At 41.7% G+C, this 10,630-nt stretch overlaps 1 long non-coding RNA gene across 1 annotated transcript; it reads right to left on the bottom strand.

Annotated features, from left to right (window-relative positions):
• Nucleotides 1-2,099: 2,099 nt before the first annotated feature.
• Nucleotides 2,100-4,435, bottom strand: LOC144463490 (uncharacterized). Its single transcript, XR_013491638.1, has 4 exons — nucleotides 4,354-4,435; nucleotides 3,458-3,565; nucleotides 2,810-3,087; nucleotides 2,100-2,411 (listed from the first exon to the last, which is right to left on the bottom strand). It is a non-coding gene; the product is annotated as an uncharacterized LOC144463490 (long non-coding RNA).
• Nucleotides 4,436-10,630: the final 6,195 nt, after the last annotated feature.

Genomic DNA, 10,630 nt, shown 5'->3' with positions numbered 1-10,630 from the left:
ATTAAATAAATAACCAAAAAGTAAATATCAGGATATCAGATAAAAAAAGTAAATCCAAAAATAAAGTCAAGTCATTGCACATGAATAAAAAAATAAATCAAACCAAAAAGGAAATTTATAGATTTAAAATCTATGCCTTTTGAAAAGAAAGGCCAACAAAAACACCGTTTCTCCAGGTAAATGAATTAAACACACCCTTTTGGTGACTTGTTTTTCTCCTGCACTCACCGTGGTGCATTTTTGGAATTTAGTGTATATCTGCATAAGCAGAAAAAACAACCTGTTGAATAACCCTCTTGTTGTCCTCCTGGGTCAAGGAAGGAAGAAAAGAAAGATGGAGGAAGGGAACAGATTGGATCATGGCAGGAAGAAGAATGTAGGGAAAGAAGGGAGGTAAGAAGTGAAAAGGATGGTGGGAAGAAGGAAGGGAGAATGGAAGGAAAGAAGGATGGGCAAAGTGAACAGATTGGGTCAAGGAAGGAAGAAGAAAAAAAGATGTTGGGAAAGAAGGGAGGGAGGGAAGAAAGAAAGAAAGAGAAAGAAAGAAAGAAAGAAAAAGAAAGAAAGAAAACAGATTGGGTCTAGGGAGGAAGAAGGAAAGGAAATGATGATGGGAAGAAGGGAGAAAAGGGAAAGAAGGATGGAGGAAGGGAGGAACAAAGAAAGGAAAGGAGGGATGGAAAGACAGAAGGAAGGGAGGAAAGAAGGACCATTCAAAACAGGACAACAGGCACATCTTAAATCAATGTAACAACAAACATGCCTTGCATAACAGCCAGCACATTATGGTCATGACTGGCTTTGGTCCTCAGACAAAATTCACTGTCTCCAACTTCATGAGACTGAATCTGGTCTCGTGTGGCATTGCAAAAACGGCAAATGTGTCCTGCACGGAAGGATTGCGTGAAGCCTGCCAATGCGTGTGCTGCCAGGTTGTCAGACACAACACAAAGAACAGTACCTTGAACTGACTGGCCAAGAGACTCGATGAATACACTGTCTTGTTCAAGAGTGCAAAGGTCTTGTAACAAAGGACGGAGAACTGTTTTGTATCCATACTTCTGGACATCAGGGACCTTACAAATTGCTGCTAGCTGAATAACATGCAGCGCTCATCTGTATTTAAGTGGTAGATCTGCAAGCACCCAGTAAACTGAGCACAGTTTGTGAATTTTTCTTGAAGTGCCTAAAGGATTGGCAATTTCAATATCATCAATGTACAATAAAATTGGCAGTGAGAGTTCTAAGGAAGACAACAAATTATTCTTTTGAAAATATAAACCATCTTGGTGGCTCGTGTAATGGCCTTTTTGTGACACCTTTGTTTCCTTTATTCTTTCCAGGATGTCTGTGTGTTTAAACATTTCCTGGATCACCTGGAGAATAGGGACATAGGCTACTCTGCATCCAGGCTCCAACTCATACTGCACTGGCTTCACAACAGGGAAATTTTTTTCAACAAATGTTTTTCTTCGTTTTTTAGTTGACATCTCCTCCCCTTTAGTTGTGGCACTGACAAAAATATTTGTCTTCATAACCTCATTTACTAAATCATTCAGGGTAGCTTCAGTAATAGAGATATCATGCCTCTGTAGTGTCTCCTTTACAGTATCCCTGATGAGAGGCTGAGACAAGGAAAATATCTGACTGAGATGATCAACTATTTCCTGAGTTGCCAAGTCAGAAACGTGGAGAACAGTTTGCATCTTGAGGAATAATGAGGAGAGATTATGGCGCAATTGGTCTCTCAACTGACTGGAGTCACATACACTGTCATCCTCAGGATTATCAAATGAGTCTGCATGTTGGGATAGGGAATTATCTTCATAATCAAGGTCAGCAGCATTTACAGTAGCATTTTCTGTTGAAACTATCTCATCACTAAAGTCTGAACTATTTGCATGTATCCTACTTTTGTGTGTATTAAAAGAAGAATACACATTAGTGCTGTAGTTACAGTTTTTAAATGGGCATGTGATCGTCTCATGTTTTTTTAAATGGCCCCTTAAATGAATGAACAATGTTTCTTGTGAGAATGGCTGTTTCAAGTTACACACAGAACAGGTAAAAGCTGCCCTTTCTGCGTGTGCCATGTCACTTGCACTGGGTCTACACACATCTCTGTGAAACCGTGACAGATGAATTTTCAAGGCATTAAAGGACAGAAATGTACAAATACAAGAGTCATGGAGACATGGTAGAGGGCTAACTCTAGAATAATGGCTGTGTTTCAAGCGATAGTGCCGGAATAACTGTGCCCGGGTGTCTGCAGACACAATACACAATTTGCACTTCCACTCCATTACTCAAACAAAAGTCGTCTTCAGTGTCTTTCAAGATCAATGTTTACCATAGAGGTTCTGTGCCATTAACTGCTCTCAGTGCTCTTCACTGGTCTCAGGTGTTTGATCCTGTGGGATGACATAAAAAAATAGTACTCTGAAACCACTCAAACAATGCAGTCCAAATTTCTAAGTAGAATATTTTAGCTAGAAATAAATGAAGTAATTTATACATTTTAAAACACAGATTGTGAACCCTTTCCAATCTTTGTTAAATGCGGTGGACTAAGCTATTTATTAAGCTATTATTTTTCTGACAAAAAAGACTAAACAACTGTACAATGTAGCCTATAGTTAATCTAATCTCTTAACAACTAAGGATGGCATAGTTATTTCTTTTATCCCTTTAAACATAGAAAACAGCATTATCGGGCTCACCAAAAAATACAATTAAAAGCAAAGACAATTATCAGCAACATTAAATTCAATGGATACATCTTTACATCAAAAATGAACATAAACAATACCTTGTTTGCCAAGGATGTCTTGTGCTGGGTACCAACTTCAGCCGGCATGGGACAGACTTCAGCCGACAGGGACAGATTTCAGCTGACAGGGACAGACTTCAGCCGACAGGGACAGATTTCAGCCGACAGGGACAGATTTCAGCCGACAGGGACAGACTTCCGCCGACAGGGACAGACTTCAGCCGACAGGGACAGACTTCAGCCGACAGGGACAGATTTCAGCCGACAGGGACAGACCAGCCGATAGGGACAGACTTCAGCCGACAGGACAGACTTGCCTACAGGGAAAGACAATTAATTAGTCACCAGTTAGTTCTCTCTCTCTCAACCACAGCTACTGGCACGCGAGAAACACAGAACAGGAAACCTGCTTTATTTTCAAAATAAAGTACATATTTTGACTATCTAATAAAAGGGATGGGAAGCTCCCTGGTAGAGATAGGAGATAATAACTAGGACATAATAACTTACACTTTTAAAGCTGGTTTGTGATTATAACATTAATATGTATCAATTCTGGTTGAAATCTGCATTATCTGGCTCACCAAAAAATACAGTTAAAAGCAAAAACAATTATCATCAACATTCCTGCCCAAACATTAAATTTAATGGATACATCTTTACATTAAAAATGAACATAAACAATACCTTGTTTGCTAAGAATGCCTTGTGCTGGGTACCAACTTCAGCTGACAGGGACAGGAGGGGACAGATTTCAGCCAACAAGGACAGACTTGCGGACAGGGACAGACCAGCCTACAGGGAAAGACAATTAATTAGTATGTCTGCCTTCTTGAAGTAAACAACTCCTTCGGTTCACCTGACGTTATCTGAAAAAAAAAAGTGTTTTGTGGGATGTAAATAGTCTGAACAGCTTAACATTCGTCCGCTCCAATTATACACAAATGAGAATCCCCCCCTCCCCAAACAAATGTTAACTTTACCAGCAGAAGTAAATTTATAAAGAACAATACCGTAGACTGAAAATATGTATTGTCATTATGATTATTGCACTCAGTTCACGCAACACGTCCTCACCAAAGACCGGTAACGTAATGTTAACTATGACCGCGTGTTATGCTGAATTTGTAAACAAGTGCAAAAACTGTTCACACTGAGCAGCACCGGACTTGTCTGTATCATGCCTTTGCCACGTTACTACTACTACCGTTAGTACTAACACCGGACTCGTCTGTATCCACCCCACCCCCCACCCCCCACACAAACAAACACACACACACACCGTCTTCTTACTTCGAGTGGGAGGCAGCTTTACCGGGTCATACCGGCTTATTTTCAACCAAATGTTAACTTTACCAGTAGAAACACATTTATAAAGAATAAAAATAGCGTCGACTGAAAATATTTATCGTCATTATTGCACTCAGTTCACAACACGTCCTTGCCAAAGACCGTAACTGTGACCGCGTTACGCTGAATGTGTAAAATAAAGCGCAGACAAACAAAAAAAACTATTTCGTTGTGGCATTTATACAATTAAACAACATGCAAGTCATTTTGGAAGACTTTACCCTTATACTTACAAGTTTTCTTAACTTCAGCAGTCGATACACTCCCCTCGCTTCACGACCGCCATGTTGGTTTGATTTTGCCTCGTTCGGTCCCGCCAACGTAATGACGCACTGACGTCATTACATAATGACGCACTGACGTCATTACGTAATGACGCACTGACGTCATTACGTTGCACGCCTCCGTGCATTCAAAGATTTTGAGTAAGATCGTGATGATCACTCAGACAATTTAAGTAGCACGAAATTATAACTGCATTCCTCGTTCGGAACACTTAGTAACTTAAAGTTGGGTTGACTTGATAGCGGATTTTGATTGTTGTTTCACAATACTTTTGAGTTAGTAGTAGTGTTCGGGTTTACAGTGCAGAGGTCCTCCCTCAAGGCCCAACAAAAACTGGTCCTTGAGGTGAGAGTCAGTGGGGGCCTCGTCTGGGTTGTGCTGCCGCAGTTTATAATATAGTTCTTTTAGCCGCAACAAATATGCTTGTACCGGCTCATCTGATTTTTGAACACATCCAAAAAATTATGCCCTTCTCACTGACAATGGGACCTTCTCCACATAAAGTGCATCTAGTACAGTAAAAATCCTAACAGCTCTCTCACGTTCCCCCTGTTCTAAAACATCAAGTTGTCGTTTAGCCTCCCCACTCAATGCCCCCAACACAATTGCAACCTTTTGTGCTTCTGTTAGTTCTTGCACTTCTAAAATGCCCTTAATTTGCTCTTTCCATTCATGATATTTCAAATCACCACCTGACCCATGGAATTTCGGCACCCAAGGAGCACCAGGATAAATTGGCATCATCATCATCTCTAAATATGTTACGGGTATCAAGCACTGCTCACAAAATCGTAATCCTGCCGACAACGCCAAATGTAAGAATGGTGGGGTTTCCTTACAATGTCCACTTATGAATTACAAACCACCGAATTCTGTAAGTTCTTTTGTTACGAGGGTGAGCAGTACTCAATAACCTGAACCAGTAAGTTAAATGATCGTCCAACTAAACGCAAACCGGATGGGATGGCATGTCGCTGCAGGATGCTGTGGTAGCCATGCTGGTTCAGTGTGCCTTCAATTTTGAATAAATCCCCAACAGTGTCACCAGCAAAACACCCCCACACCATCACACCTCCTCCTCCATGCTTCACAGTGGGAACCAGGCATGTGGAATCCATCCGTTCACCTTTTCTGCGTCTCACAAAGACACGGCGGTTGGAACCAAAGATCTCAAATTTGGACTCATCAGACCAAAGCACAGATTTCCACTGGTCTAATGTCCATTCCTTGTGTTTCTTGGCCCAAACAAATCTCTTCTGCTTGTTGCCTCTCCTTAGCAGTGGTTTCCTAGCAGCTATTTGACCATGAAGGCCTGATTGGCGCAGTCTCCTCTTAACAGTTGTTCTAGAGATGGGTCTGCTGCTAGAACTCTGTGGGACATTCATCTGGAGAAGTGCTCACTAACACAGATTTAGACAGATTTGTGAACAATATTTGAGGGAAATGGTCTTTTGGGTCATCAGAGATGGGGACTCGAGTCATTGTGACTTGGACTTGAGTTGACTCGAGTCGCTGTTTTGATTACTTGTGACTTGACTTGACAAAAAATAAAAGACTTGAGACTTGACTCGGACTTGGAAGTTAAAGACTCAGGACTTGACTTGACTTGAGACACGATGACTTGAATGACTTGAGTGTTATTCACATCATGTTTTCGGTTAGAATATAAAATTAATAAATTAATTTAAAATATAATGGTAGGAGCGCAGGCTGAGAATGGCGTTGTCATGATTGGATCACTACCCTGTCAATCAGTCATGCCCTCTCTACCTACCTTATGTGTTTATTGGAGAAACAGGCCCTCTTATATCAGATAGGCATCAACATGTCAGCGGGAGGGGTACCGAGAGTCATCGTCTTTGGCTTTCGGAATTACCATTATTACGGCAAAAGACGAAGAGAACAGAACAACACAGCTGCGACCAAGCTATCACGAGGTGAGTAGCATTGTAAGCATAATTAATAACGATATACTTCAGTTTGTCTGTGTGTTTTTGTATGCAAGCGGGTCTGCTGCGGTCTGCTGGCAGTCCAAAATGGCGGCGGTAGGACGAAATCATGGGCGAGTCTGTTGCTATGGGGCGTTCTATTGAGCTTCGCCTTTTGGTATCCATGCTCTTTGTCCTTACTGGAAGTCCATACTGGAATTCAGTTTTTTGTTTGTTGTTTTTGTTTTGTTTTTTCCCCTCAACAAGTTAAACCTACAAAATTGCAGAAAATATGCAAACACATGAATTTTATTTGGATTAATTTTTAATAAAGATTAAATAAGGTGCACACTTTCATTTATTGGGCTACAGTTGCAACTTGCAGATTACTATCATGTCATTCAAAACAACTGAAAACCATGGACACAACAAATGTCATACTTACTCTTACATCAGTATGGTTCATTGTATTGGAAAAAAATTGCTTGTGTGCAGTGAGTGTGTGCACAGATGTTTTACACCACAACACACCAAAAAGCAGAGGAACACATATTAACCCCGCATACATATATTAACTCACTACAATACCAATCATGCCCTCGTTTTTACAGAACAAATGCAGTTAAACCCACCATCCGGTGGTAGTAATTTGTGCATACCAAGATTCCCCACATAGACGTCCCCCTAATGATTTGATACATTGCATAGAATTGCATCTTAGAGAACATAACACGTGTTAAAATATAATGAAGATGACGGCGCGTATAAACGCAGCGGCTTAGTGCTAGCTACTAGCTAGTACTGCTAGTGCTAAGTGCCGAAAAGAATTTCGTTGTACAGTGACAATAAAGTTGTCTAATTCTAATAATTAAAAGACTCGTTCCCTTACCGCTCTTAGGTGCGTGTATTGTTTGCATTCTACTCTTCGTCTTCTCCGTTGTCTTTTTCCTCTTCTTCTTTGGCGAATAATACACACACAGACCAACTTCTGGTATGGACTTCTGGTATGGATTGGATATATATGGCGGCGCCCATGTCCGCCATCATGTCTGCATCTGGGTCCCTCTCCAGTCAGCGGTCTCAAGAAGGAGGACAGTCGTCGTTAAAATGAGCCAAAGGAAACGGAGTAGCGTTTGGATGCATTTTTCCCTTGAGACAGACAGTAAGGCAAAGTGCAATATTTGTCAGAAAAATATTTCTTTTATGTCCAGGTCAACAAATAATTTGCATAGGCACTTAAAAACGCAACACCTGACAGTGAAAGTGGCAGAGGTGAGAAGAGAGCCAACTGATTCTGACAACAATGATAGTGGCGATGAAGTCTCCATTGAAACTGAAAATGACGGCGCCAGTGCTTCTTCTGCCTCCACATCAGGTAGTGTTAGACGTCAGACCATCACTACAGCTACAGCAGCCTCTGATACCACTAGGCTCACATCTTTGCCTGGTCAGGCACCTAGCTCTGGTAAAACCATTCCTGCTACCACAAAACCAAAAATAAAACAGACATCTCTCAGTCAGTACTTTAGAGCTCCTGTCTTGACCCCATTGAGATAGGGGAAGATAGATGAAGAGCTTGCAAAAATGATAGTCACTGACTTCCAGCCATTTAAAATTGTGGAAGACAGAGGATTTAAAAAATTCTGCAATGCTCCCAACCCCTCCTACACTCCTCCATGTAGGAGGGTACTAACCCAGAAAGATTTTGAAATGTATGAGAGAGAAGCAGCATCACTTAGGAGAAGGGTGTCCAAACTGTCAGCAGTTTGCCTAACAACAGATTGTTGGACGTCAAGGGTTACAACCTCATTCATGTCTGTAACATGCGACTTTACTGAAGATTTCCACATGTCCTCCTGCCTACTAGACTGTTTTGAATTCAGTGAGCGGCACACAGCAGACAACCTGGCAAACAAGCTTCTCAGTGTTGCAGCAGAGTGGCAGATTGATAAGAAAGTGGTGTGCTGCTTAACCGACAATGCTGCAAACATCACAAATGCTATTCAAATAACAGGATGGACCCACCTTCCATGCCTGGCACATACTATTAATCTTGTGGTAAGAGATGCCCTCAAAGGTCCAAAACCCATCACTGACAAAGTTAAAGAGGCAGTCTAATACTTTCACAGAAGCACAGTGGGTGCACAAAAACTGAAGATGGATGAACTACGACCCAAACCCAAATTACATGTTGCAGAGTTTCCTCACCAATAAGAATCCCATTGTTTCCACCCTGGCTGTCACCAATGCACCTGTCCACCCGTTATCCTAAGAAGAATGAACTACAGTGCAGGAGATGTGCACCATCTTGAAGCCATTTGAAGAGGTCATTGATGAACTCAGTGCACAAAGGTATGTAGTTCAACATGGTCAGCAGTAGATTTCTATAGCATGCATGCAAATTACCTCATACTAAATTATGAATATTTGATACCATAATAGATACCTGTGTAATACATTGTGGTATTTATCATTGTTGGTACAACTTTATAATTGTATCATTATAGTAATATTTATTTTTTTTCTCACTAGCTACGTGACTGCCTCCAAGGTGATACTGCTGGCCAGGGGACTGCAGAGAGCCATGACCGATTTCCAGGGAAGGGATACAACACAGGCAGCAAAAGACATGGTCACCTCTCTTTGTTCAAACATGTCAGCTAGATTCCATAGAATGGAATCCAACCACATCCTTGCAGATGCTGCTGCACTTGACCTGAGATTTAAAACGATGGCATTCATGGATGGCAGAACTGCAGACGAGACTTTCCAAAGAATATCAACTGTAGCAGTAAGACTCACTCTAAGCAGCAGCGAACCCATCCAGCAACCAGTCCAAGAGGAAGGAGCAGGCAGCGCTGCACCAGAATCAATCGTTTGGAGCTATTTCCATGAGGAAGTAAGGGTGGCAAAAATTAATCACAATTTTTTCTCTAAATCTAGGACGACATCAGTGTAATATCACAATCTCATTATAAAATTGTTTTATCTCCCACCCCATTGTCATATCTCCGACCCCTATGAGCAGGAAGCTGGAACAGTGTCAACCAGGAATCCCACAGCAGATGCCGTCATGGAGGTGCGGGCTTACCTAGAGGAGCCTCTTGTTCCAAAAAACGAAGTTGAGTCAAATATGGAGTGTGGACTGGTGGCTGGAGAGGTGTCAGTTCACCTCCTGGGCACTGCTGAGGTGCCCCTGAGCAACGCACCGAACCCCCCAACCACTCAGGGCGCCTGACCAAGGCAGCCCCCTCACTCTGACATCTCTCCACTTTGTGCAGGTCCTGTTTGTGCATGTGTGTGTCTATCGGACCTGTGTGTAATTGACAGCAAGAGTGAAAAAACTGAATTGAATTTCCCCTCAGGGGGATTAATAAAATATAACGTGTATATATATATATATATATATATATATATATATACATATATAAAGTGGTGGAAAAATCGGGTCCCCGTGTACCCCAGGCTTAGCAAGCTCATGGCTAAGAAGCTTTGTGTTGTAGCAACATCAGTTCCGTCTGAGAGAATATTCTCTAAGACTGGACAAAAAATCTCAGAGAGGAGAAGTCGTCTCAAGCCCACAAAAGTAAGATCACTTGTCTTCCTCAATGCAAATTTGCCAAAGGACAAGAAGGAGAGGCAGAAGAAGCCATAAAGCATGGAACTGCTTTATTATTTCAGGTTTGTCATTTATTTTGTTTACACTTTATTTTGTTATTGTTTACAGTAAGTAAGCCTTGTTTGATCTGATATGGCTCAGAGTCAAGGAGCTGGGGTCCGTTTCACAAAGCAGATTCAACAAACTCTGAGTCTAATCCTGAACTCTGAGTTGATCTACTCTGAGATAGGAAACTCTGAGTTTCCGGTTCCAGAACAGCTGATTTGAATCAGTTTAATCAACTTGGAGTAGTTTCACCTGGAGTTAAGCGCGTGCACCACGACTATAAAAAGCCAGCATCAATGGAGCCCCGATTCGACGAGTCACCATGGCAACGGGGAAGAGGAGGGCTGCGTTTTTCACCCCACTAGAATTAGAAATCTTAATGCGCTCATACGACGAGTTTGAACACGTTTTCAAAAAGAAGTGCAACACCGCTGCAGCTGCAAAAGAGAGGGAGACGGTGTGGGAAAACACTGCTGCTCGGGTCAAAGCGTAAGTTTAAATGTAGTCCTTTGCAATCACAATAATATTACAGGGGAAAACTGCTTGAATGGTAGCCTTTTAATTTATTTCATTTAGGTGCAATCCCGCGGGGGAGAAGCGTATTTGGCAGCAGTTTAGGATGAAATATAAAAA

This window comes from Epinephelus lanceolatus, chromosome 5, assembly GCF_041903045.1.
Source record: "Epinephelus lanceolatus isolate andai-2023 chromosome 5, ASM4190304v1, whole genome shotgun sequence".
Taxonomy (NCBI): Eukaryota; Metazoa; Chordata; class Actinopteri; order Perciformes; family Serranidae; genus Epinephelus; species Epinephelus lanceolatus.
Note: the sequence above shows the minus strand (reverse complement) of the source record. Positions and strands in the feature narration are given on the sequence as shown.